We start from the raw sequence: 26,879 nt of genomic DNA, 5'->3' as shown, positions 1-26,879 counted from the left end.
TATGCACTCGATCATGTTCTGGTAATATAATAGGCAAATTACCTACACTACCTTCACTGACCCAGAACGCGCCACTGAGTGGCGCGCTACAAGCTTGTAGGTCTGCTATTTTTTTTATTATATTGAGCACCACTAATGCAGAAACATGTCAGAAAACTGTCAGAATTTAGAAGATTTTATTTTATTTCGACGTCGGGCCTAAATGGGTTAAAGAGAATTCCTCAGCCTCTGCCTCTTCCGTGGTCAGCCTGGCCGGTGGCCTCGCTGTCCATTACAAACCCGAACTATATCCGAGTGCCACTCTTTCAAGGACGCTCTGGTGGCCCTGACAGCCTACTACAGATTTGTTTTAAATCATGATGGCCGGGTATCGTGGCCTTTCTTAACAAACAAATAAGGCCACTGGGTCGGGGTGGTGCTAATCTGAGTTCCCAGAAGTTTTATTTTTCACCACTAGGCGGGCGGTGGTGCAGTCTATTGTTGCTGTATAACTCACGTCGCCTCTCTTCTTGTAGCTACAAATACTCACGGAGATCGGATAATTCAGTTGCAACAAAACATTTATTTCTCCGTCACATAACTTAAACTTGTATTCAAATAAAACAAAAAAAGAGCCTGCATAAGCATGAGTCAACAAACTGTGACGCTTCCCCGTCTGTGTGTCACATTCTATCTCCCAGCAGGGAGTCCCCTGTCTGTCGTGCAGGTGTTCTGCACCTACATATCCTTTCTCCAAAGGGGAGGGGAAACCTCCATTCAGCATGTCAAATCCATAGCATAATTAGATAATTAAATAACCACTAAAACATAATAAAGCAGGCAATAATAATCGGAATAAATAGAAATCATCATAAATAGAATAAATGTATTTTTATTTTATTTATTATTTCTTTATTGTTTTGTCTGAGTACAAACAGCATGGATGTTTTTCACCATCTGCAGTGCGCAACGCACACTTGTACATATTAACTGTATATATGGTGATTTTGGGTGTGCCAGTACAGTGACAGTACAGTAGGAATTGGGCCGGCGCCCTGGGTGCTACGAGCTATTCTTCAATAGCTAAAGTATAGCATAATGCTTAAAACACAGGGGTTTCCGCCCAAAATGGATTAAAGGCGCAGTGAAACGGAAATGGTGAACAACATGAAAATGGTGTTTCCACATGAAACACCGGTCTGAAGTTTCTGAACCAATCAGAGTGTCGCATCCCTTCAGGCGATGGGACGGTAGCTAGGGACGGTGGCTAATGCTATGCGCAACAGCGTGGTGTTGTTTGTTTATAAATCAGACGGTCGCCCAGCACAACCAGTTTACTGTTATGTGGCTTATTTCTACCCTATAATGTTTTCAGAAACATATTTTAGCGTGATGATTAAGTTGAAACCGAGTAATACACTGTCTGAATGTTATCTTGAATGGAAATAAAAACGGAGTAATCTGTAATCAGAAGCAGCTGTGTTGCATGGATGCGCAGACATGGGGAATTAAACATGTGAGCTTCATTTTTATTGGCTTTTATCGATGTGTATCTCTACACGTCATCACGCAGCACGTTTTCGTTTTAATAAATAAATAATACAATCGTTTTTATGGACCTTTGATATAAAAACACACAGAAATGAGAATTTTCCCATTTTTTTGGCATCCATTGTTAGGTATGCCCATATGATGACCACGGATATGGTCTAAAAGTGTGAAAAACGTATTTTTCATTTCACTGCGCCTTTAAACAAAATCACATCTGTTTTGATTGATTGTGTGAAGTGAGGGGAGCTATTGTCATCGTAAATCTCCTTTTTTTCTGAAATAAATGCTCTAAATATATTTTCTTGTCTTGAAAGTTGCTCCAGCCATTGCAGAAATGTCTTCAGCTGTGTGTCCATCGAAACAATGCCAGTTAAATGTATGACTATAGCGCTAGAATTATTTGAATGGAGTCAGTTGGTAATCATTACGTGTTTGTTATTGGATGCTAAATTCCACATGAGATGGCACATTACTCTCATACAGGGCTTAAAGTTTTCATAGTCACTAGAATGATGAGTACTAAACAGTAAGTAGGAAGTCTTTTTTGTAACGGTGCCAATGTGAAGGGTTGTGATCTTAATACTATGGAAAGATGTCTCACCTATCTGGAAGTTGATAACCGCATGACAACATTTTAAAGAAAATAAATCTCAGTATTGGCATATAGTTTCCACTATAGGTCCAAATCGGTTTGCCATACACAATGCTATCTACAGGGACAAGTCTGGCGGCCAGAGGTCAGTTTTTGGCTGAATAAAATAAATTATGAATACAAAGTTGACGATACTTATAGGGCAATCACAAAATATATATTGTATACACGGTTTCCATAATTGTGCCCACAGATTAAAGCACTGTCACTACACTGTTCATTGGTTTATACAAGTGTTATAGACTATGGGCAAGATAATTATGACAGGTGACCTCTGTAACATTAAGGGGGTCAAAGTATTTGGGGTATAGCCTATCATGTAGTTGGTCTGTGGTCTGACATCCAGAAGTTGCCAGTTTCAGAAGAGAAGCAGAGTGAGTATACGGCATACTGTTTTGGGGTACTAGTCTGAATATGCAAAACCACAATGGTCACCACAGTGTCGTAGGGTTAGTGGGTTATACTATAGGCTTAGGTAACAATTATTGGAAACAAAAAGTTAGAATATACTGTACCACCATGTACCATGGATGGACATGACCAACATAATACACCAACAGACAGCCGGAATTGTCCTGGTCTCCATAGGCCTACTGGGCAAATCCAACATCACTGCCGCTTTGAAAAAGGGTGCATCGTGAACTTTGTGAATTAAACATAGAATCAAGAGTGATACGTCTTTTTTATTGGTTTAGGAGGACGTAGAAACCAATTTTGACATGACCCTAGAAGAGCAGTTAAACATCAAAGTTAAACATCTAACCTCCCCGAAAAGGCCTGTCTGTCCTGAACTCTTATCCATATTTATACATTATGGATAATTAGTATGGACTTATTTATATATAATATATTAATACATATATATATATATGTATAGTTTTATAAAGGTTAGGGTTAGGTTTAGGTATAGTTTTACTGAGGTTAAAGGTGATATAGACAAGTTTCCAGTGTTTGTACACAGAAGGTGTAGGTGTTGCCAAACAAATTCAAACTGAGCCACTCCCCTGCACTCCCCCCCTCACATCGTCACTCTGAAGAACCCGCCCCACGCACTCCTCCTACCACGTGTATTTGCTGTTTGTCCTAAACAGCGCATGCGTGCATGGACTCACGCACCGGACACGAACCTGCAGAAGCATCGGTGGAAATATATCGGCAGCATCAGCGTAAAACAATTACTAATTACATTGGATACCTGAAGCGAGCTGCTGGACATGAGTGACACGGTAGATATAATATTCATTTTGAAATAAACTGTGCCTTTATCGTGTGTTTAGGCCTTGTTCATGTTTTTTTTTTACTCTGAACGAACGGCTAGATAAAGTTGGATGTTGTTATTTTCAGTCAATAGCTAGCATGATAGAGATGGCCGAGTAACCCGAATTGCACAAGGCAATTCCCCTCACCCACATCTATGTTGCTGTATAATGTAGCTTGTGCTAATTGAAATGCTTAGTCTGTCGAGTGACAAACGACGTGTAACAAGCTTTTTACTTTTTTTGTTTTTAGTCGGGAGAAATGCACGGCGATGCTGCATCCGACGCAGACTACGCTGTTTCTGACGAGAGTCCTGGGAGCTCTCCCATTCAGCGCCGTAGAACACGTCCAACTCGAGTGGACGACGAGAGGGCTGACCCCGCAGTTAATCCGCCTCCAGGACGTGGGAGAACACGAGGGAGAGGAAGACGAGCGAGAGGCCGAGGCCGAGCTGCGGTGATATAGAGACTGAGAGAGTTGGTGTCCACCCAGAGGGAATCGAACCTCCTCCTCCTCGTGGAAGGGGGAGAGGGAGAGGGAGACGAGGAGTAGCTGCCTTAGAGGAGCAGCAAAGAATAGCTACTCTCCAAGAAGAGAGAAGGGTCCACACACAGGTTTGTTTTACCAGTGATTGATATATTGATAGATCTATGTATTATATAGTGTGTGTGTGTGTGTGTGTGTGTGTGTGTGTGTGTGTGTGTGTGTGTGTGTGTGTGTGTGTGTGTCTGTCCACTGCATCCATGTAATAAGTAAGCAGTGGAATTCACATTAATTGTTCTACTATACACTGGGTCTGTGTTGAATCATTAGGCTATAGTACTGTGTGTGGGACTGTGGGTTTTGTGCACGCCACATTCCATGAAGCTCCAAAATTTGCATTAGGCTTCCTAGCAGGTGTGACCTTCTTTTGACATGAACCCCATGCATTCCTGCCTTATCAGCAGCTATTGTCTCTGGTCCATTTCCTGTCCTCTCAAATTATAGGTAGCAACACAGACTAATCATCAATGCTAATCCATATATTAGAATAATATTATGTTTGCTTTATGCACAGTACCCTGTGGATCTACTGAAATTCACCCACATGTTATTTGATCCCTCAGCGTCTTATTCAAAGTTTGGACCCGGGAGGAGGTGAGACATTTTTCCCTGGATCTGTTTGACAGAGAACCTGCACTAGTGTTTGATGCACTTAGGCCCTCATTTATCAACCGTGCGTACGCCAAAATATGGGTGCACGCCGAAATTACCGACATTTTTGACATTTACCATTTCCGCCAAAGCTTGAAATTGAACGTGACAACGTTCAAAATCGACGTTTGCTCCTCAGCTGGCGTACGCATGTTTTTCTGTCGCAGAACGGCGGAGCAGCATTGTTTGACCAGCTGAGAGGCTGCCAAAGGCATCGAAACATATGTATTCACTCCTAAAATGTTAATATAAAACTGTATGTATATGGGCTACATGTAAAAAAAAAAGAAAAAAGGAATGGACCTACAAGATGTGTCTTTGTGTCATATTAAATTTATAGGAGCTTTCCAACTTTACAATTAAAATCGCACTTGATTTAAGCCATTTAAACAGTGTTTTGCATGAGCGCATACATGCGAGGATTTGGGCTGTCTGTGCTGGAATATTTCCATGACGTTGGAAAGTATAGCCTATAGTGCAGTGCTGCCTGCAGCTGCGGAGAGTCCCAACATGCATGGGTAGCCTATATACTGTAGCCTAATCTACAGTAGGCCGATGTCTTTCTGGAGTTACATGTGCAATCTCCTCCTCGTTTAATAAACCCGACGCGTCGCTCGAATGCCAAATGTACCGCCAGCGCAAGTGGGAACCGCATCGGAGATGTAGGCTACCCAGCCAGCCCACCACCACCACTCCTCCAGTGCCAGCCACATGGGCTACGGTTTTAGCTGCACATTCATATATTGACAGTTGAGTTGAGTTGACAGCCTATCCACTGCAGCGACTAGCGACTGCGAGGCAATCTAAATAGACTGTCGAACGTGCATGGTCAGTTGATCACGGTGTCACGGACAGACAGACAGGACAGGATCAGGATCGAGGAGCAGCGCCTATGCAAAACAGCAGCGTGTGTGTGTGTGTGTGTGTGTGTGTGTGTGTGTGCGCGCGCGCGCGCGCCTATTTGTTATTTAATTCATGGTTCACAGGTTCAGGTTTTCGTTCACTAATAGATCTTGTTGTATATTAAATTAAAAAGACTTTAATAATTTAATATAACTGTACAACTAACAACACACAGTGACAGTTGCTTGCAAATTGCGATATGTGCGTCAGCGTGCGTGCGGGGGGGGGGGTGAGGCGGGCAGCAAGGGGGAAGCGAAGCGAGAGGAGAAACAGACCTACAGCTTTATTTAATTCATGCAGGTTTATTTATTTAAGATACAACAAGTTGCAAGTTGCGTGTGCGTGCGTGCGTCTGTGTGTGTATGAGAGAGCTGGGGCAGCAAGTCCATGTAACCATGGTTTCAGGAAACGTATTGCCGTTTTCAGGTCGCAAAAACGAGGGCGAGGCTTGATTTCATAGGGCGTGCCAGATAGATTTCAGCCGTCACATTTATTAACGTCAGAACGAAATTAAGGAAGGATCAGCTGTTTGCGATCACTTTATAAATGCCGTGGCGACGTGGGTGTACTACGAAACCTGCACTCGAATCTGTGGCAGATTTTACACTCGATTGATAAATGAGGGCCTTAATGCCTACCAACGCAGGCGTGCTGCTCACCCACCTGGACCCGCTGACCCAGTACCACAGCCATTTGTGCTACCTGGACCCACTTTCCCACCACCAGCACCACAGCCAGTAGACCAACCAGGACCTGCTGAACAAACACAGCTACCTGCACCCACCTTCCCACCACCCCCACCAGTTGACCGGCCTTTTGTCTCACAGCCAGTGATCCAACCTGCACCATCACCTAATTGGTGTGTGTGTGTGTGTGTAACAACTGCAGGGATATGCCAACAGACAGAGAGAAGTTGTGCTGTAGACAGAATCCGGAGAAATTGCATTTCCCTACTACCCCAGTTCGACCTGTACTGCATTGATGCAGGCAATTTACACATACATAGGGCGGTACAGGGATGATGTGTTGGTAGTGGCACATGACAGAGAGCCTGGGGACGATAACAGAGAGTTTCGCTATGCTGGATACAGGCAGTACGTTTTCTGGCAACATGGTGCTCTTGGTCCTGGAAACAGGGTGGACATTCCTAGTTGTTGTGTCATGTCTATTAGGAATGTTTATCCCGGCCCATTTGGTCGTTACACAGGATTTATTCCAGGGCACTAATGGGCACACAAACCTCTGTGAACTGTAAATATACCCTTTTAGTAAAAGGGAGCACAACGCTGTTTGCAGAATTTTATATTGTTTCTAGTTTGTTATTTACTTTGTGCAATTACTTTTTATATACCTTGTTTTATTATTTGTAATATTTGAAGACCCTTTGCACATTTTTGATTTTGTAGGCTACTATATTTGTTTATATTTTGTTTTGTTTCACACTGACTTCACTTACAGAATTAGATTTATTGAGGTCGTTCAGACCTTCATCAGACATGCCTGATGAAGGTCCGAACGGCCGAAACGTTGCTCAATAAATCTAATTCTGTAAGTGAAGACAGTGTGCAGGATAATTTTTTCTCTAGTACTGTATATATATTTGTAAAATGCCTGAGCAATAATAGCTTGATTGACCTTTTGCACAATTTGTATTATATTCATTATTCTATATTCTTTATTTTTACTTGACGTTTACATTTAGCAAAATCTGTCTTATTGATAATAAAAAACATTTTGATTTTACCATTGTTTTCAAATTCATGGTACCCAATATTGTTCTGATAACCTGCCTGTCAATGAAGCAAACAAATCCACGAGAAACACATTTAATTATTAACGATGGGCAAAACACATTTGTACAAAAGATGAGAAAAAACACAAATACAATATGTACAGTTCTAAACACATCATTTTTATCAGGTTGATTCCTGAAAATGTACCGTCTCTATACAGTATCCATAAAAGTTGGTATCAATATCAGGCAGCCCACTGTGGAAAAGTCCTTTGTGTGCAGTCCATCTGGGCTCAGAGCTTGATCAGGTCTTTGTGTGCAGTGTGTCCATCAGAGCTCAGGTCTTTGTGTGCAGTGTCCATCAGAGCTCAGGTCTTTGTGTGCAGTGTCCATCAGAGCTCAGGTCTTTGTGTGCAGTGTCCATCAGAGCTCAGGTCTTTGTAGCAATGAAGTATCGGGAGTCGGGCACAGTAGGAAGAATTCAGCACCTAAAAAAGACAAATACATAAGGTCACAAACAATTGTGTAATATAGATGTATGCCATTTTGATGGCAAAACCTTTAGGACGTCTGTCCTTTCATTTATCTAGTAATAATAACCAGTGTTGTTTATTCCCAAAGAATATGAAATAGTTCTCAGCCACCATGACTGATTTGGATTCCATAGAAGCCAGCATGTCTGCTAAGCTAAGGAATTGTGTTGCACACACACTGAAAATAGCTGATCTACAAGCTCTCAATGCGTCTGATGCATTGAGAGCTTGTAGATAGGCTATCTACTTTTGTATACGAGTTGAAGATTAGAGCATTTTTACTGGTCAAACAAACTATGTTCATAGCATATTTTGTATATAGGCAAAGAAAAATCTGTGATCTTTTTCACCTGGTATGTACAACAGGAACACTATTACTAGAACATAATTACACATAGTGTTAATTGTTTTACAAACAGCGCTAGTGTGTCATACCATTTCATAAATTGCTCATTCGGACTTGGTCTTACAAACATGTTGAGTCATTTTATTTTGCTTAAATCCATTTATCTTTTGGATAAATCAGATAACAAAGGCAAAGGAATAATGGCCCTAACATACACAGCCATCCATGTAGCCGTGTTCAATTATAGTTACCTCAGCAATTCAATCTTGCTATTCCATCTCGTCAACGGATCGGAGAGTCACGTCCGGTGCTCCTATGGAGAAAAGATGGGTGGAGGGGAACTATATTGTTAAATTTGTAATAGTTGCTACACTTAGTAATGTTATAGGCCAGAACACAGATATTTCTTCCATATTAAAAGTAAGGTTGTACTGTATTGTTACATTTTGTGTACAGGTACATAAGAGTAAAACTTTTTTTTGTTTGGCTTGCTTACAGACAATGCAGCAGCAGAGTTAGCGTAACATTCAAAACAACAAAAACCCAGAAGGACAGGAAATAAAGGGATAGAATGAAGTGTGCAAGAAAGAGCAATCAAGGAGTAAAAGAATAAAATTGACATACCCTGGTCATCACCCCTCCTCACATGGCCTCGGAGAAGTTCTTCCATTGATGGTGCAGGAACAGCTGAGAGCAGTCCGTATCGGCGTGGGTCTCCTGCTCTGAGCTTCATGATTTTAGGAAGGCCCTTGTTAGATGACACTCTCTTGTCAAGGATACGCCTCTGCAGCTCTGGGATGTAGGTGTACGTCTTATTGACTCTGTATGTGTGCACAGTCCATCGATTGGACCTTTTTTTTGAAGACCTTACACTTACTGCAAAAGAGATGAGATATTAGTTTACTATTCAAGTACAATAAGGGGGTTTTGGAAATGAGGGGAGGTCATGAGCATAGTGGGCAGGGCATAAGGTGGAAAAGCAGATGTAATCAACCATTTCTGAAACAGCCTTTTACACAGAGATGAGACATTACGCTGAGGCACCACAGTTATCTTACACCAGATATTAAACACTAGCTTCGCGTTGCTACCAAGTGTGACATTTTCACATAAGTAAATTATGAATGGAAATGAATCCATAAAGTTGTCATAAAGGTAGATCAGTCTTTATTACACTGATATACTTTTTGTATTTTTGGAAAAGCAGCCCCCAATTCCTGTACCATTGTTCTATGATGTGACAGACAGTGGACTGGTTGGATGTAATATCACTCGTTCTTGAGATGAGGGACAAAAGTGGAAAAAACATGTCCCACACATAAGAGCCTTATTTATGTTAAAAATAAATTAATTCATAAAAAGCACTTGCAAAGTTAAATGTAACACAGTTGTGTATTATTATGCCATTCATTTCATTATAATTGTTTTCATATGGCATCTGAATTAGTTAAAAGCAGGCACTGTACCCAAAAAGGCCTGTATTTAGCCTGTCCCCAGCAAATGGTCACAATTTCAAACTGCCAAAAAAGTGTCTAATACTGTCACAATCACATAGATATATATACTAAATGAAAGTAGATGGTCAACAACATAGCAAACAATATACACAGTTACTTTTTCCACTTTTTTTAAAATCAAAATCAAATGTGTGTCCCACATCCCATTGTCGACAGATTTAGCCTGAAGACTCCTTTTCCAAGTCCTGTTTATATTTGTTGCAACAGTGGAGCACCTGGTCTGACAAGCATTCAATTGATTGATATTTTAAACAAACAGTGTTGATATCAAAGTGGTCACAGCTTTTACATGTGAACTCCGTCAGGACATTATTATCTTTGTTAAGAATTCCAAAATAATGTTTAGTATTTTAGTTTAGGGTTAGGTTTAGCTAACAACTGAAGAAAAAACTAAATGGCTACATTGTACTACAGAGGGTTAAGATGAAAACAAATGCCATTTTGTCAACTCTGTCAGACGTCAACTCCGTCAGGTTTTGACATGTATCTGACGGAGTTGACAAAAGTGTTCCTAAAACAATAAAATTATAGTTTTTGAATAATGGGACGTATTCTAATTTGGCACACAGTTAGAGCATGCCTTAAGGAACATTTTTGGCTATAGGGCCAACACAGATTTGTCTCGTGGTGACCATGGCAGCCATTTTCCAAAATTGCCGCCACCTGATGTTATTTTACAATAACTCAAGTTCTACACCACCTAGGATCTTGATTCTGGTGACTAATCATACATTTTCAAGGATGTGGGATACATTGGTACTATTTAGATTTGACCTGTGACCATGGCAGCCATTGTTTTTCGAAATGGCCGCCACCTGATGTTATTTTACAATAACTCAAGTTTTAGACCACCTAGGATCTTGATTCTGGCGACTAATAATACATTTTAAAAGATGAGGAATACAGTGGTACTATTTAGATTTGTCCTGTGACCATGGCAGCCATTGTTTTTCAAAATGACCACCAACCTGCTGTTATTTTACCAATAACTCAAGTTTTAGACCACCAAGGATCTTGATTCTGGCGACTAATCATTACATTTTCAAGGATGAACTTTCTCTGGGAGGGGTCAGGGCTTATTTCAGGTGCAGGTTGAGTTGCTACTGACAGGACATTAAAAGGAGGTGGGCTTTCTGGCCTTTGACTTGTCCCTTTCAGGTACAGACACACAGTTTGACTTCACTGGCCACTGCAGTGTTTCTCCATCCTTCTCATGAGCTCTGTGTTCTGGGGCTCTGTTATAGTCAACTTAAATTGTCTTGGCTGGAGATTGCTTTCCTGCAGGGTCCAGCCCAGTCTTGTGCAGATGGCTGCTGGCCCACCTGGAGGCCCCAACCTCCCTTTTTCGGTTGGTGTGATTAGGTGGGGTGGTCTTCCCCAATCAGGATGAAGGGTTTGACCCTTTCAAACGGCAGTCTGGCCAAGTGTCTGTATTTAGTTGTGAGGCTAGATACAGGATAGGATTGCTCACCCAGCCCCAGGTGACTTGAGGTGAAGGCTCCTTTGATTTGGTAACATTGCTTTAGAAGGGTGTCTACTAAGATATCACACTGTGACGGCCAGAGTCACAAGTGACTCTGCTTAATTGAATAATTAACAGGCCATCACCAGGTAACGATGATTGAACACCTGGCAATCTCCCTACTCAGGTGATAGTTGCCACAGGTGTGTCACTCTGTGTGGAAGAAACAGTTTGCATGCTGGCAGCAGCTCTCAAAGACAGTGTCCAGCACTCTCTCTGCATTTTCTCTACCTGTTGTTTGTTTTGATCGTTTAAGTAGCTCGAGTCAGAGCATGTTTAGAGACAAATTCACTCCCTGCCTAAGAAGACCTGCCGAGATTCTTCCAACTCCACTGTGCTGAAATTCAGGGAGGAGAAGTAAACTGAGGAGGTGATTTTCTGCAGGAGGATTGTTTCCCTTCGTTTGAGTTGACCCGGCCTAAACTACTCCGAGGTAACCCAGACAAACAATAACATTTGGACAACAAACAATAACATTTGGACAACAAACAATAACATTGGGACAAAAAACACTGCAAAAACAGCAAGAGGATCTTTATTTTGTTACCATTGACTGTACTCTCAAAGACTAACTTTGCTTTATTTCAAAGGATCGGTGAATTGAATTAATGACCCCATTTTGTGCCCAAGATTTGAGTTGAACATTTATTGAATATATTTTGTGGGGGTTTCATTATTTGTTGATTTTTGTTCTGAATATGGATTGCCATTTGATGCTTTTTGTTTCATGGAAAGGTAAATAATGTTGTAACCTAATTAACCCACCCCTGGTTCCAATACAAAGACTGTTCCAATCCAACACATTTAAGGGTTCTTTATCTTTTATTGAGTCCTTTGTCAGTTTCCTCGAACCACCTGGCTACATAAAAAAAAAAGGAGAGGCTAAGTCCTCTCTGGTAGGTACACACCTGCCTGGCACCCCAAGCTACTGAGGAAACCGTTACATAAAAATTATATTCAATAAATGTTCAACTCAAATCTTGGGCACAAAATGGCACATCTTCAACGCCAAATAGTTTAGTAAACGACATTAACGAACGATATCTGGCGTTGAAGATGGGGGATGTGGACGATGTGTGCTATCTGCGGCAAGAGCTGCAGGAATGGGAACGCAAGTTCAGAGAGGTGACAACCGTGACATTATGTCCGAGGACAAGAGGTGTGCTGTTCTGTGTGGGCGGCCGAGGTGGACCGGGTGACGCGTTCCGCAGCATCAAGTGCTGCTCCATCACCAAGAACAGCTGGTTCTTTAGGCCCCGAAATGAACAGCAGACGACAATTTACAATTTACAATTTAGGCATTTAGCAGACGCTCTTAATCCAGAGCGACTTACATTAAGCAAGAACAAAAAGCATGGGGAATACATCACATAAAAACATTTATCATGAAACATGCGTAAGCTAAGAAAGTAACAGTGGAATATCTATAATGAAATAAGCTATACATCTATACTACTATGATATACATTATGTACTATGACGTGCTATGACTACATACAATGCACTTATGCTGTTTACATAACATGCTATAAATCTGTATCAAATGCTATCTAAGTCTACAGAATTGCTATCTAAGGGGGTGGGGTAAGTGCTATGGGCCATGATGGAGTCTGAAAAGGTGGGTTTTCAAACTACGGTGGAAGATTGGGAGTGATGCTGCAGTTCTGACTGCAATGGGAAGTGCATTCCGACGACGCCATGTAGGAGTGATTTCTGTAGGAGGGAAGGTGTATGCGGTCGGGGGGCCATGATGGAAGTGAACACCTTGGAAACATGGAGATGTTCGACCCCCTCCACTAATAAGTGGACGATGAAAGCCTCTATGAACACAAAGAGAAGGGGCATAGCATTGGCAGCCCTTGGAGGTCCTATATATGCTATTGGAGGTTTTGGATGACAATTCCTGCTTCAATGATGTGGAACGTTATGACATTGAAAGCGACCGCTGGAGTGCTGTTGCTTCCATGAACTCACCTAGAGGAGGGGTGGGCTCTGTAGCCTTGGGGGATCACGTGTACGCAGTGGGGGGGAATGATGGCGTGGCCTCCCTATCTAGTGTGGAGCGCTTCGATCCCCACCTCAACAAGTGGACAGAGGTCAAGGAGATGGGCCAGCCGCGGGCCGCAAACGGAGTCAGCAAACTCAATGGCTGCCTCTATGTCGTGGGTGGTTTTGACAACTCACCGCTGAGCTCTGTGGAGTGTTTTGACCCCCGGCAGCACCGCTGGGAGTATGTGTCAGAACTGACCACTCCGCGTGGTGGCGTAGGGGTGGCCACTGTCATGGGCAGGGTGTTTGCTGTCGGAGGACACAAATGGGAACATCTACCTGAACACAGTGGAGGCCTTTGAACCTCGCATGAACAGGTGGGAGCTGGTGGGTTCAGTGTCCCACTGCCGCGCCGGGGCCGGCGTGGCCGTTTGCGAGTCGCACCAGGACGTCGGCCAGGGCTCCAGCAACGTGGTCAACTGCATGTGATCCACAGCTGCATCTGCCCCAAACGGGACTCGCCTTGTCAGTCACCACCAGATCTGAGCTGCCTGTCGACCCCCGACCCATTCACAAGCACTTGAACCCAACCAAGAGCCCTTATCCATCCCCTCGTCCCCTGTTAATATTGTCCACACTGTCACTAAGAGTTAAAGCTGCATTGTGTGATATTTCCTGATTTATTATTTAATTTTTTCAAGGCCTGAAAATAATATGCAATGTATGAAGGTTTTCATGGAGACTAAACGCAACCGACCAATATGTGCATGATGTGCCGGCCCGTCCATGTTACTCATTTCCTTCCTTTCTTTTTTTTTTCCTGTGTTCGTATGCAAATTCTTTAGTTGCCAATTATGTTTTCCCTGTAATGTAATCACCTGCCAATGAGGAGCCTCCATCATGAGGACATATTGCTCCTGGACAAACGCACTGTTCCTCATCATAGACGACCGATTTGTCAAATATACGAAAGCTTTGACAATCTATTTGAACATATGACTGAACTCGACAGCTACAGACGCCGTTAACGGGCAGAAATGAGGTCACAAGGGGCGCGGTGGCACAGTTGGTAGTGCTGTCGCCTCACAGCTAGAAGGTCCTGGGTTCGATTCCCGCTGGGGACGCTGTGGGCACTGGCGGCGTGTTCCCTCCTCCGCGTCATCAGTGCCCATACCCGAGGCGGGGGTTGGTGATAGGGCCTTTCTGTGTGGAGTTTGCATGTTCTCCCCGTGTCCCCTAGGGTAGATACCCTCACAAAAACATGCCGTAATCCTGGTCTCTAAAACTACCTCCCCCTGGCCAGCCGGGGCGCCTGATGGAGGGGAAAGGAACTGGTCGGAATAACGTGTCCCTTCCACGCACTACGTCCGGCCGGGGAAATTCCCCTCTGTCAGGTGAAAAGAAGCAGCTTGGACTCCTCATGCATAGAAGGAGGCATGAGGTCAGTCCACTGCCCCCCCAGGTTGGCAGAGGAAGTGTAGCGCCCAGGATTACATTAGATAATTGGCACTGGGTGAAAAGAAAACTGGGTTACAAAATCGTGGGATAAAAGAAATGAGGTCACAGTTGAAAAGGCGTAAACCCTGAGCAGCATGGTTATCAATGTGGGGGGAAATCCAGGCGTCTCCCCCGGGCCTAGATGTCCCAAAGTAGTCCCAGCCAGGACAACTTATCCTTGATCACACCCATGCTCTCCACTACTACATTACTGTTGGATTGTCCTGCTCAACACCACTTCTGACTGCACTGCTGGAATTACCGTTACTTAGATTTGTATCTGTGCAATAAGTAATGCCCAATTGAATTGATAGATGTATCAATTGCCTATACCTTCAGTGTTGATTTCCGTCGACTAATACTATGACGAAAGATGTTCGCCGACTACCTTTATCACTGACGAAAACTAAAGCTATGTGACGACTAAAACTAAGACAAAATATATTGACAATTATGTCAACAAATAAAAACTAGACTAAAATGTTAGGAATGGACTAGTGGACAAGAGATCCAGTATAAGCAAAAGACAAGTCATTTTACACTTAGTAGCATGCTGAAAATAGTAGATGTACACACTCACAATGCGTCGCAACGTGTTGTGAGCTTCCCATGTGTTTTGGCTGCCAACAGTGTGGCGGATGCTTTGTGTGATGAGGGGTGCTGCTGGGGGGCGAGAGTGAGTGGGATCTACAGGGAAGAGAGAGAGAGAGCTGGCTTGTTGTGGAAAACAACGGCTTGTTATTACACTTATTTTCAGCCATTGGTCAGGGACAGGATCACGTGTCACACAATGCAGATTTTTAACCCCCTATGCCTATTTTGGGCATGATAACATTATAGGCAAAAATGTTTCCAATGTTCGAGAATTATTTGAAAAAAAACAGATCTACAAGGTCGCGACACTTGACAATGCCACATGTTCAAGACCTTGTAGATCAGCTGTTTTTGCATTAGTTTTTTTGTTTTTTTGCATAAAGTCGACATTTTGAGAATTGGGCTTAAGTGGTTTAACATCATGGATATCAACACTTGCTGTTTCACGCCCATAGAGTGGTTAATCTACGTACACAGACTGTGGAATATTCTCTTTTATTTACTGGCTATAATGTGCACATCTGACAAGAAAAGGACATTTAAAATGATTCTTTGTGATATTTGCATTTCAGTGATGTGTTGGTACTGTATTACCTTTTATTTAATCACATTGATGTAGTTTAATTTAAGGGAAAATGACCGCTGAGGTTAGAGTGTAATATTGTGAGGGAGGATAAGTAAGGATTCAGCATGCACAGCACTAGTTTCAGTATAAAGCATAAACCTGAATTCTATAAAAGGCCAGTATGAAAGCTTTTCATTTTCAAGGACTGCTTGAGCCTGTCTGAAAATGATTTGCCAACTTTGATGTGAGAATGTGTACGTTTTTTTGTAAAATTGTTATGCTGTATTTTGTGTTGTTCACCTTTGACTGCTTAAGAGCATGCTGTTAATTTCCATTACATTGATATACATTTGTTTAATAAAGTTAAGCATTTTTATGTAACGGTTTCCTCAGTAGCTTGGGGTGCCAGGCAGGTGTGTACCTACCAGAGAGGACTTAGCCTCTCCTTTTTTTTTTAAATGTAGCCAGGTGGTTCGAGGAAACTGACAAAGGACTCAATAAAAGATAAAGAACCCTTAAATGTGTTGGATTGGAACAGTCTTTGTATTGGAACCAGGGGTGGGTTAATTAGGTTACAACATTATTTACCTTTCCATGAAACAAAAAGCATCAAATGGCAATCCATATTCAGAACAAAAATCAACAAATAATGAAACCCCCACAAAATATATTCAATAAATGTTCAACTCAAATTCAACTCAAAATGGGGTCATTAATTCAATTCACCAATCCTTTGAAATAAAGCAAAATTAGTCTTTGAGAGTACAGTCAATGGTAACAAAATAAAGATCCTCTTGCTGTTTTTGCAGTGTTTTTTGTCCCAATGTTATTGTTTGTTGTCCAAATGTTATTGTTTGTTGTCCAAATGTTATTGTTTGTCTGGGTTACCTCGGAGTAGTTTAGGCCGGGTCAACTCAAACGAAGGGAAACAATCCTCCTGCAGAAAATCACCTCCTCAGTTTACTTCTCCTCCCTGAATTTCAGCACAGTGGAGTTGGAAGAATCTCGGCAGGTCTTCTTAGGCAGGGAGTGAATTTGTCTCTAAACATGCTCTGACTCGAGCTACTTAAACGATCAAAACAAACAACAGGTAGAGAAAATGCAGAGAGAGTGCTGGACACTGTCTTTGAGAGCTGCTGCCAGCATGCAAACTGTTTCTTCCACACAGAGTGACACACCTGTGGCAACTATCACCTGAGTAGGGAGATTGCCAGGTGTTCAATCATCGTTACCTGGTGATGGCCTGTTAATTATTCAATTAAGCAGAGTCACTTGTGACTCTGGCCGTCACATTCCTCCCCCCATGGAGAAAGCCGACCAAGATTGAGGGAGGCGGGTCGTCACAACACATTGCTTTATATTCAACCACCCATGGGGAACTTTTGACAGCTGCTGAAAGTTGGGGTACCATCAACAACCTATATAAGGCAAAATGTTCATTATGCTTTAAGTAGCATGTGGCATGTCAAACTAGGGAGTTTTCATGATTCTGAATGCATTCCAAGCATTAGCTAGTTACAGTATGCACGAAGAACACTCCTTGGGCTGAAAACGGCCATAGCCGTCATCACAAAATGAGGTCAGCACATTTGGGCACATTTGGGCAAGTGGATATATGGCCTAATTTAGCCCAAGGGGTTTGACCCCTAGTTTGGCCATAGACTCCCTAGTTTGGCCATAGCCACTTGGTATGGTACCCAACTTTCAGCAGCTGTCAAAAATGCCCCTAGGGTGGTTCAATGGAAACCAATGTGGGATATGTTATTAGACACCTTTACAAACACATTGGTGAAAAGAAATTCTTGGTAAGAAATGTATTCACAGATTTGACATTATTCTGATAATATTCCCTGATTAAATTGGTAAAATAATAGCAGGTCCACCATTTTTGAAAATGGCTGCCATTGTCACAGGATAAATCTAAATAGTACAACTGTATTCCTCCTCCTTGAAAATGTAGGATTAGTCACCAGAATCAAGATCCTAGGTGGTGTAGAACTTGAGTTATTGGGAAATAACAGAAAGTTGGCGGCCATTTTGAAAAATGTCTACCATGGTCACAGGACAAATCTAAATAGTACCAATGTATCCCACATCCTTGAAAATGTATGATTAGTCACCAGAATCAAGATCCTAGGTGGTGCAGAACTTGAGTTATTGTAAAATAACAGCAGGTGGCGGCCATTTTGAAAATGGCTGCCATGGTCACAGGGCCAATATAAATAGAGCATCGAAGTCCTGACCTCGCTCATCCCGACGATTCCCCTGGTTCGCGGAAGTAATTTCTCTATGGAGAATAACATGGGGTGATCTTAATATCGTCTACTATAAGTGTTGTGGTCCAAAAATAAACAAGCTGCGTTATTGTTAGGGAGGTGTCTCTGTATCGTTTGCAACAGTCAGTCACTCATATGATACAGTCTGCTTCTAGCGAAAATCTAACTAATTCAGCAGCAGTAACATTAGCGTTTTCTCTCAGTCAGTTGATTCTTCATATCCATATGAGTGAAGCGGCCGGGGTGACATGTTTATTTTTCAAACACAGTTGTTATATGAGGCGATCTAAAATCGCCTCAATGGGGATTTCAATGCAACTAAACAAATACATGAACCTGGGGACTGACGCCCTCTACTGAAAGTGACGTCAGACTTCGGTGCTCTATAAAGATGTAGGTTGAGGCATTGATAATAAAACATCATACACTGCGTGAAAAGTGGAGTTAAGGGCACTTATGGGCACTAGATTTGCCCGTAAACCTCAAGTTTAGCAGGCATATATACAGTAATGTACGGTAATATACAGGTGTGATGGTACAATTCAGGAGTTTACCGGAGTTTGTTGGAAAGTTTACCGGGAGTTTCCTGTAATATTCACATCCGTATTCCATGCTTTTTGCGCAGTGATATAACCATGAAAAAGTGTTTAGACCCCAAATAAAGAGAAAAGTATAAAAGCAGGCTAGAGTCCAGTGTAACTTTGAAAGTCCATATGTTTGGCTAGTTTTGTGGGCAACAGCGCCGTGCAACTCTTTGGCCTTTCTTATGGAAAATAATTTCTTACTCAAAGTAGTGCTTCAAATGGTTAGCTACACCCTCCTGCCCGCGCAGGGCCCCCTGGTGTGTTTGGTCAGGCTATGGAGGAGGGGGAGTGGGTGTTACTGTACAGTGTCAGAGTACACTGGGTGAAAGTAGCCTACAGTATCTGTGGAGCTTCAGCAGACACAGGTGGAGTATATATCTTCTTCAGGATCAGACCGACCGACAGACAGACAGACAGACAGGTGGAGCTATCTAATTCAGCAGCAGATGATGATGTCTCTGTGGCTGAGTGTGTCCTCTCTGCTCCTCTCCTCTCTAACCATGGAGCTGCATGGTAAGTAGATCTGATCCGCCGGCTCCTGGAGTGATGACACCATGTGCGACAGATGGGTGATCTCACCATGATGACATGTTGGCGGGCGGGTGGACTGACAGGCTCACTAGGACCGTTTAGACTGAGGCTCACTAGGACCGTTTAGAACTTTAGACTGAGGCTCACTAGGACCGTTTAGACTGAGGCTCACTAGGACCGTTTAGACTGAGGCTCACTAGGACCGTTTAGACTGAGACTAGCAGTCTTATTTTAAAAGTCCTAAAAACCAAAGGTGATCTCTGTAGCTGCACCTACACACTATATGGAATGATGTTCCATTCCACATCAAGGCACCCTTGAGATTTGTAAATCCAACTTGAAAACCCACCTTTTTAGTCTAGCTTTTAACACAGTTTGAGGTTATTACTTGTGCAAGCATGACGATGACGTAATGTGGTATCTGGTCCCAGCAAACCAGGCACAGACTTGCATACACATAAAAACGGTTGAAAAAAACTGGCTGTCACTTTTTGGAACCAAGTAACCACAGTATACTGCTAATCAAATTACAACTACATACTCTGTATGTAGTTGTAATGTGATTTGTAATTTGTAAATCTGTGCCCGGTCAGCTGGGACCAGACTACACAGATGACCATATCTCTTACGTCATCACTGAGAGCTAGTCATACATATACACACCATGTACTCTGGTCCCAGCTCTCAACGATGACGTAATGTGGTATCTGGTCCCAGCAAACCAGGCACAGACTTGCATACACATAAAAACGGTTGAAAAAAACTGGCTGTCACTTTTTGGAACCAAGTAACCACAGTATACTGCTAATCAAATTACAACTACATACTCTGTATGTAGTTGTAATGTGATTTGCAATTTGTAAATCTGTGCCTGGTCTGCTGGGACCGGATTACACAGATGACCATTTCTCTTGAGTCATCACTGAGAGCTAGTCATACATATACACACCATGTACTCTGGTCCCAGCTCTCAACGATGACGTAATGTGGTATCTGGTCCCAGCAAACCAGGCACAGATTTGCATACACATAAAAACAGTTGAAAAAGACGGCTGTCACTTTTTGGCACCAAGTATCCACAGTATACTGCTAATCAAATTACAACTACATACTCTATATAGTATAATGTATATGTATACGTATGTCTAGTCATTAGTCATTGCTGGGACGGTGCATACGCATCGGAAAGGCTGGGACGGTGCATAGGGCGCAAAGTAACCACAGTATACCGCTAATCAACTTACAAATGACATACATAGAGGCAGAAACTGAGATTTGACGGTTTGTAGCGGTCGAAAGTACTTGCGCGCTCTGCTTGCGCACTAGTAGGCAATTTATGGCCTACTAGTGTGCAACAAGCAAGTATGCACTCTGCAGAGTGCAGTTCTAGTTGTATGTTGTTGTTTGCTTGTTTTTTGTTGTCATTTTGTTTTGCACGGCTTGTTTTATTATTGTGTTATATCTTATATGTTTTTATTATTGCACTGAACACATAGGTCTGGAAAGCACTTTGGGTCGACTGCTGTTGTTTTTAAATGTGCTATATAAATAACATTTTCTGTGAACACATGTAGCCCCTTGGAGTAACACAAGCACTGTACTGTACTGTACTGTACTGTACTGTACTGTACTGTACTGTACTGTACTGTACTGTGTCCAGGGATGACCTGCACACAGCTTAGAGGAGAATGATGCGTGTTGTTGCTTCATATTTTATTTTTTTCCTCCTTTTTCTTTTTGCCGAGTCTATAGACACTGTAAACATTGTGACAGAAGCAGGGCAGTATTATCATCAGGGATGATGACATTTCATTGATCTTGTTCAGCTTCTCGACCAATCAAAGTTCACACACAGGAACCTGAGGAGTTGACCGTCCGTCTGTCTGTCTGTCTGTCTGTCTGACTGATTGACTCTCCCTTGTCATCTGTCTATCTCACACACAATAGAGAGCAATGGCGCCACCCTCGGTCAGGACTGAGAAATGTGTCTATAAGTGTGATCCAGACAGAGTGCTGTTCAGCAGAGACACGGTTCAAATGTCCGAATCGGGGTGCATACTTAGTTTAGACTAGTCATTGGTTAGACATGGGTTAAGGTTAGGTTTAGGTCTGTTGCCCCGTGGGAGGTTAGGTTTAGGGTGAGGGTTTGAGATAGGTTGTAGTTGTTGTAGGACTAATGACTGGTCTAACCAATGACTAGTAGTCTAAACCAAAAACTGTCTAAACTAAGTATCTGAATCCACATATACACCTGTATGTTGGAACCGTGTTAACAAATAAACTGCTCCTGACGGAAGGTTCCGCCAGTTAGAATCGAACCGGCAACTGCTTCTGGCGGAACGTTTAGTCAGATAAGCTTTATTATTGATATCAAACCGGATCGCTGATTTCTTAGTTTTTAGTTTAGTTTTTAGTTTTTTCTTTTGTTGCTTGGCCTTTCCTTCTTTAGTGATCCTAGACGGGTTCGCGCATCCGCACTGCCGTTCACCTCCCTTTATACATGCCGACTAAAACAATATAAAGCTGAATAACTCAAAATCTACGGGGGAGCCATCCTTTGATTAGACATACAGTATAGCATTGGTTAGACATAAGATTAAGGTTGGTGAGGGGTGCGTTAAAACGACCGGATTAAGGTTGGTGAGGGGTGCGTTAAAACGACCGGATTAAGGTTGGTGAGGGGTGCATTAAAACAAACGGATTAAGGTTGGTGAGGGGTGCATTAAAACGACCGGATTAAGGTTGGTGAGGGGTGCGTTAAAACGACCGGATTAAGGTTGGTGAGGGGTGCGTTAAAACGACCGGATTAAGGTTGGTGAGGGGTGTGTTAAAACGACCGGATTAAGGTTGCATGGTGAGGGGTGTGTTAAGACGACCGGATTAAGGTTGGTATGGGGTGCGTTAAAACAACCGGATTAAGGTTGGTGAGGGGTGCGTTAAAACGACCGGATTAAGGTTGGTGAGGGGTGCGTTAAGACGACCGGATTAAGGTTGGTGAGGGGTGCATTAAGACGACCGGATTAAGGTTGGTGAGGGGTGCATTAAGACGACCGGATTAAGGTTGGTGAGGGGTGCGTTAAAACGACCGGATTAAGGTTGGTGAGGGGTGCGTTAAGACGACCGGATTAAGGTTGGTGAGGGGTGTGTTAAGACGACCGGATGTTGTGCCCGAGGACCCCCTCTAAAACGAGACGATGCATCTCAAGGGGCTACCCTCTAAATAAAAATACAATAATATATTATGGCTCATAATCTGCTCAAAATGTGATATTCGGCGCTTGACTAGAGCTTAATTTGACTTAGTTATGACCAAAAATGTGTTTGCGCGACTAGACTTGTGAGATGGTCGACTTTCAGTTCCGTTTCAAACTGGTGTAAACATCCGCTTGCTTTTCGGACAGGTTATTCAAAACCGTCTGGCACCCAGCACCGACCCCCTCTAGAGGCACCTGGCACCACGACACTTTTAACAACATATTTGCTCAGACACATTATGCGTAAATTCTCCATTCATTGTCAATAGCAATTTAATGTTTGTGTAGGACGAAAATAGCCGATATGCTCGTCTACAAATTACGTAAATTCTCCATTCATTGTCAAGTCAATGTACAAGTCAATGTACAAAAATCTACACTATGGCTGAATATCAAAAAACGTCTCCTGTAGAGAGAGAAACCAACCTGTTCTGCAGCTAGATGCACTGTTACACTCAAACGAATTGGTTTGATACTTTTTCTCTTCAGGTCTCCAGGTTCAACCAACACACCAAACATCAGGTAAACGAAGATGAACAAACTAAGCTAAACATTATTGTAAAAAGATTCGTTTTCTAATCAAAGGACATTGCTCTATAGTATATTCTATTGTGTCTGTACAGAGCCTAACGATGTCAGGTTGGTGGGAGGAATCAGCAACTGTAATGGAATACTGGAGCTGAGACACCGGGGCAAGTGGAGAGCTGTGTATGCTGGTTCTGAGTCATGGAACCTGAAGACGGCATCTGTGGCGTGTCGACAGCTGGACTGTGGCTCTGCCGTTCACACTGCTGAGTGGGGTTCAGAATGGAGTTATGCCAATAATCGTAGTCGTTTATGGGTGATTGCCGCTTCCTGTGTGGTGTGTGATGGCTATGAAGATTACTCCGAAAACAAACTGGAACAGTGGAAGTGATCTGTTTGGGTAACAAACAATAACTTAAATAATGACAGTAACAAACAATAACTTCAATTTCATTGTATTCCATTCGTCTGTCTGTCTGTCTGGCATATACTGCAGGAGTTTGGAAAATTCCCTCTATGGTTTATGACCTCTCTCTCTCTCTCTCTCTCTCTCTCCAGAGTCTGTGAGGTTGGTGAATGGGTCTAGTTCATGTTCAGGCAGAGTGGAGGTGAAGTCTGATCAGACATGTTACTCACCCCGTCACTAGTATAGATAAAACCCCATGCAGACCCAGGTCTCGAGACCCTCGGCAGCATTCACCAAACATCTGATGTTGGCTAGATGACAGGGCCTTTAAATAGTCACTTGATTGTCAATGAGGAAGTAGACTGTCCCTATGGTGGCTCCTGAGGCTCAACTCCACCTGGCCACATCTACCCCTTTTTTCTTTTTCATTGGCGTCCCGACAATGTACTACCCAAACCCCATGGTCTAAACATCACTGACGTGGAGCTGCTCACACCAGGCACAGGGAAATTTGTAGCTTCATCCAATATCTTCACTGGTAGGTGAAGATTGGAGTGTCTACCGGCTGTCCCGTGGGCAGACCGTCGTACAACCACTTCACAAGGAGGGGCTGGTGGGTACATCAGGGCCTGAGGGCGTCTCACCACCGCCGACGAGCCTGGGGAGGGGCTGTCAACATCTGGGACCTGAACATCTGGGGCCTGATGAAGGGTAGGGGCCCTCTCCCGAGGCAAAGTATCGTCTGGTAGACTGCATCGTTTACACAGCTGACACCAGCGATTGATAGTCTGCCACATGCCTGGCCAGTAATACCTCGGATCAGATCAGGGGTTTGCTGTGTGCCTCGCTGACCATGGTTGTGTAATTTTTTAAACACCTCCTCCCTCATACGCTCTGGAAGTAGCAGCTGATGTACTCTCCCCACTCCATCTGGCCTTCGATACACCCTGTACAGCAACCCGTCCTCCAGGGTGAGACGATCCCATTGTTTCAGTAGGCCAAGGGTTTCAGAAGGGAGGCCTTGCTTTGCCATGCGCCCCGGTCTCCGCTGTGCCTGCCAGAATGGGATGAGTGCACCTATAGAGGGGTCAGCAGCTTGTAGCGCAGCTAACTCACCATCTGGCCGTACTGGAAGTGTACAATTTTCCACCTGGGTGGTTGTTGGTCTCACACATGCATCTTGCTGGATAGTCACAGGACCTGAAAGGTTAGGCTTGAGAGGTCTAGGGTCTGTCTGTAGGGTTAGGATAATCTGCATGAGTTTGGTAAGGTGCTCTTGCTGTTGCTGCAACATTTTTTTCATATCCGCCATCTCTACGACAGCAGGGCTACTAGTAGGTGGCACATTACTCCTACACCGAGTGGCACATGCAGGGAGAGTGAAACTCCTACCTGTAGGGCCCTCCCGCTCCCAAAGGATAGCCTCAGCCCTGACCTGTAGGAGGGAATAGTCAGGATGTTCACGTACAATGCGCTTCAGCTCCCTGTGGAGATCAGAATCACAGATATTCTCAACAAATTGGTCACGCAGTAGGGTGGCAAAGGTAGGCATTCCATCTGTGACACGGCGTTCAAGTTTCTCCATTAAATAACATAAAGAATTGGAATATTGTTGCAATGACTCTCCCCCCAGCTGCTTCCTCGCCAAGAAGCACTGTAGAAGAGAGACATACGGTGTAGAACAGCCATACACATCCTGGAGAATAGCCATTAACCGTTCTGGGTCTTCTCGATCTACCCTAGGCCTATACCTGATCTCATTTTTAGCATCCCCCCCGAGATGGTCGTAAATAAAATCAGCCTGCTCAGTAGGTCTTAGATGTAAAGTTCTTATTGTTGCCCTTACCTCCTCAACCCAATCCTCTACTAAAATCCCAGAGGTCCCCCTAAATAAAGGACATGTCCTCCCTCTGGGTACATAGAGCAGATATTCAGGAGGTAAAATGTCTGTGTTAGCAACATCACAAGTGACGCCGCTGCGTCCCGGCGCTGGCTGGGGAGCAGGAGCCCCTGGCCGTAAAGTAGTAGCGTCTGCCTGTTCCATCAGTAAGTCCTTGTCAGCCTGTAGTTGGCACACCAACTCCCTCAGTTCCAGTTCACTGGCCATGGCCACCAGTCAATACCAGCCTAAGCAGACACTTCTGACGTCAATCAGGGCAATGGACGCAATCAGCTGGTCCCCCGTAGCACCAACTGCTGTTTTGTTATATAAATGTAAACAATCAAGCCATTTCAACCAAAGAAAAATTGAGCCATTTCCAACAAAAAGAAAATAAAATATGAACAAATGTCTCAAGTACCTTATTCCGTCCTGCCGACTGCGACAGATTGTGTACCAAAGTGTACCAAAGGATTTACTTTTGTATGACTACGCCACCTTGAGATAGTTCAAGGACTAACTAGACCAGTAAACTGGGTTCCCCACAAAATGCAAGTTTGTTTAAGGACTTGAGACGGTGTTCTACAAACAGGAAATGTATTAAACATTTAAGGAGATGAATACAAAACATTTATTATCACATCAGAATATAAGGCGAACAATCTTTTAAAACCAGGTATAGCAAAGTCAATAAACAGGTCCAACACTATTGATAAAAAGGGGCAACGACGTCACATTTGGAGCCAGTGGGGCCAATAGGTAAAATAGTTAAAACAGCTAATAAGGGGGAGCTAAGCAGCTAGAAAACACAATAACCGATGACAGAAACTAAGAAACTAATAAATTAACTAACCACACGCACAGCACAACACACAGCATGCAGGAAAAAACAGGGACGACACCGTGAAAAGAGGTGCAGTCACAGCCAAACCTTAGTCGTGGGCTAAACGTGAGATCCTACTGGTAGCAACCCATACGGCCAGTCAGCTAATTCACCAATTTGGCTCTCCTCGGCATCCAGATGCAACACTCGCCACCATGCGGGAAACATCAAGTCAACAAATGAAACAGCTCAAAGAAAACAGAAAACAGAAATGGCTAAATTAAACTTAAACTAAACCAAAACAAAAGAAACTAAAACAAAACAGCAGTGGCTATATCTAAAGGAGTGGGAACAACATACATTTAGTACACACTATCAATAGACAAAATAAATAATTGTAACAAATTGTTTGATTGTATACCTTTAAATGTCCATATGTGCCCTCACATTCCCTCCTGCCACATGAAAGAGGTCAGCACAGCTAGGGCACATCAACCTGAATGATGACAGATATGTTTGGATTCATAATGAACATATACAGTACCTGAATGGTAACAGCTACATTTAGATACAGAATGAAACATGATTAAAACAGTATTGAGACATGTTACTCACCCTGTCACTAGTATAGATAAAACCCCATGCAGACCCAGGTCTCGAGACCCTCGGCAGCATTCACCAAACATCTGATGTTGGCTAGATGACAGGGCCTTTAAATAGTCACTTGATTGTCAATGAGGAACTAGACTGTCCCCATGGTGGCTCCTGAG

The 26,879-nt window shown here is 43.1% G+C and overlaps 1 protein-coding gene and 1 pseudogene across 3 annotated transcripts in view; one reads left to right on the top strand and one right to left on the bottom strand.

Annotated features, from left to right (window-relative positions):
* LOC308318388 (uncharacterized protein) overlaps nt 1-26,879 on the bottom strand; it is a 251,965-nt gene that overhangs the window by 191,807 nt on the left and 33,279 nt on the right. The gene's annotated exons all lie outside the window — the stretch shown is intronic.
* LOC308317917 lies at nt 12,243-13,649 on the top strand (annotated as a pseudogene). Its single transcript has 2 exons — nt 12,243-12,447; nt 12,849-13,649. The product of its transcript is annotated as an uncharacterized misc_RNA (transcript).

The sequence above is a fragment of the Protomyctophum bolini genome (genome assembly GCF_963924005.1).
Source record: "Protomyctophum bolini genome assembly, chromosome: 7".
In the NCBI taxonomy this organism is placed as follows: Eukaryota; Metazoa; Chordata; class Actinopteri; order Myctophiformes; family Myctophidae; genus Protomyctophum; species Protomyctophum bolini.
Note: the sequence above shows the minus strand (reverse complement) of the source record. Positions and strands in the feature narration are given on the sequence as shown.